This window comes from Orycteropus afer, unplaced genomic scaffold (assembly GCF_000298275.1).
Source record: "Orycteropus afer afer isolate SDZICR_OR568_19922 unplaced genomic scaffold, OryAfe1.0 scaffold00358, whole genome shotgun sequence".
NCBI classification, from domain to species: Eukaryota; Metazoa; Chordata; class Mammalia; order Tubulidentata; family Orycteropodidae; genus Orycteropus; species Orycteropus afer.
In genome coordinates this window covers 496,593-499,554 of record NW_006921945.1, presented here as the reverse complement: position 1 = coordinate 499,554, position 2,962 = coordinate 496,593, and positions in this window count along the sequence as shown.

Here is a 2,962-nt window from a genome sequence, read left to right as displayed (position 1 = left end):
TTGTGTAGGTGTCAACAATGAGTAAGTGGTCACTGGGAGCCACTTGGCAGCTACCATCAAGCCAGCCCCTGTCCTGTGGCCCCATGCATGATGGAACACAGCTCTGTCCAGGCCGGCGTCATCCCCATGATCCCAGGGTTTCCACTGGCTGATGGAAGTATTTCCAGTCTTTTCTTTCTAGTCTCTCTTAGTCGGAAGCTCCCGCATTGAAGATGAGAATTCTACCCCTGAACCACCAGTGCTTAAAGCACAGGCATGAGGGTTCCAAGAGAGAGGGAGAACGGTTTCAGAGAGAAAGGGCAGGGGAAGAAAGGTGAAGGAAATGGTACACCTTGTGGATGAGAAGGAACCACTCTTGCTGGGAGACTGACCCTGAGCAAGGACCTGTTACCACCAAGGCACACTGGGCCCGGCTCTGCACACTTGTTCCGGAAAGGAGGGAAGGGCCAGAGCTGGAAGCACTTGAGTCTCAAAGGAGCCCTATCTAGGATGGCTCCAAGGACCTCAAAATGCAGGGAGCTAATCTGAGGCCCAAAGCAAGGGCCGTGTAGTGAATTATCACTATTTGACTTCAAGTTTGCACAAGAGCGCCACTCACCCTGTGACCTGGAATGTGGTGGAAAGCCCAGAGGAGCTGTTGGCCTGCTGTGGGAGAGCTCATTTGGGATGGATTCACCTGGTCTACTATGTGTCTGTGCGCGGCCCTGCACAGGCTGGCACGGAACTCCAGGGACAGGCTGCTTCTGGGACAAAGAAGATGGGATATGGACAAATTTTGGCATGGGAATTGGAATAATAACTTACATTTATATGTTTGTTTGTGTTTATAAAATATCTATATGTATTTGTTGTTGTTGTTGTTGTTATGTGCCGTCAAGTCAGCCCCGACTCATAGCGACCCCTCCTTGGGTTTCCAAGGCAGTATCACTATGGAAGTAGGATTGCCCAACCTTCCTTCCGAGGAGTGGCTGGTGGGTTTGAACTGCCAGCCTTCTGGTTAGCAGTCAAGTGCTTTTAGCCACTATGCTATGGATACCTTATGAAAACAACATTCTCTTTATTAAAAAGAGGGAGAGGGAAACCAACATTCTCCAAATTGTACAAATCACTTGACTTTTCCTATTCTGGCCACTGGAATCTTGACAGTAGTCAGTTAGGGTTACCCAAAGTGGCATTTTATGCACACAACCCAGACAATCCATCACGCGAGAATCTCACACTTCGTTGAAGGGTCAGGAGAGGGGTGGAATGCACACCATGAAATAGGAGATCTCAATGAGGCCTCGTAGCTGCAGCACCCCTTCTCTCCCCCGCGTCTTCAGAGCAATGGAACTTCCGGCTGTGCCGAGGTCTGGTCCTCATGCCACGGTTCCCTCTAGGAGATAGGTGTTGCGTGTGATGGAGTCCTGTCCGTAGAGCGTGAGCAGAAGTGACAAGTGTAGGTTCCAGGAGCTATCCCTGGACAGCCACATCCTCCCTCTGCCCTTTCCCTCTTGACCCCTATGGGCTGGAATGCTGATGTAATGTGGGCCCCTCAGACCACACAGTGAGTCGTCTGCCCAGGGTGGCGGTGGTGGAGCAGCTATCCGTCCTAGGGCTGGCTCCGTGGTCACTGACACTGGGGTGCCACTGTCCCAGCATGGACCCTTCCAACTGTCCTCTGGGACCTGGGACTGATCAGCAGAGATAATTGGAGCATCTCTATTATGTTTCTCACATGATTGACACTGTACCGTGGGTATCCCAGTAATCCAAATCTTTGTGATGGAATCGGATGTAGTGTTGGCAGTCTTGCAGTCAAAGCACATTTTTAAATGACCTGGTAAAATGCTTACAATGTACTGCTAAGTGAAACAGAAATAAAACAAATATGCAGTATGATGCCAACATTGGTAGAAATATGTGCATACAAAGAAAAAAGTCGAGAAGGAAATGCGCAAAAATGCAAACAGCAATTATTTTGAAGTGGGAAATTTTGAGTAATTTTTTTTTCACATTTTTCAAGTTTTTATGTTAAACATGTATTTCTTTTATAATCAGAAAAAAAATGTTCTTTGAAATATATATGTGTGTGTGTATATATATATGGCATATACTGTCTATCATCTATCTGTGTCTATATTTATTCCACCCACATACCACCTATCTACCCATTCACCCATCCATTCATCCTTGTAGGTTCTCCTCATTAGGTTAACTGAATAATTTCCTACCTTGTCTGGATTGTCTTATGTTGGCCAAGTTCTGCTAACTTGCTTGTCTGGCATTGTTCTTATTTCCCCACCAGGGCTGCACCTGCTGGGTTTGTCCTAGGACTTGTGTGAGGAGTGTCCTGCTCTTTGAGGACAGTCTTGGCTCTGCTGAGACACCTGCTGGGAGTCCCCCATGACTACCTGTGGGTGCAGGGTTTAGCAGATGCTGTGGGCTTGGTGTGTTGCTGGTTCCAGGATGCTCTGCACTTATTGGCCAGGAATTAAAAATGTTGTTTTAGTTGTTTTCTGAAGACACGCGGCTGATAGGCTCTCGAGTGCCATATGCTGTAATCCCTACCACTCTCTGCTATTTCAGGAAAGGGGGGCTGTTCATTCGTTGCTGAGAAGAGTCGCCATCTGAAGAGAAGGGCGCTACCAGGACTGAGTGTGAGCTCCATCCTGAGACCCCCTGTGGGGCAATGCCTCAGGGGGTCACCACAGCCCAGCATCGTGGGAGCTATGTTTTCATGTGCCTGGTTCCTCACGGCCTCTGAGGTAATGGAGGTATCATTATGCCCACGATGCAGATGGGATCGTTGAGGCACAAGGAGGTTAAGTGTATGGCTCATGATCATCAAATGAGGAAGGGGTAGTTCCAGCCTCCAATTCTGACCTGATTCTGACATCCAGTTCTTTTCCCACCACATCACAGGGTGGGTGGGAAGAGGGACAAAGGAGCAGAAGCAGGATCTGTGCAGCCTGAGCCTGAA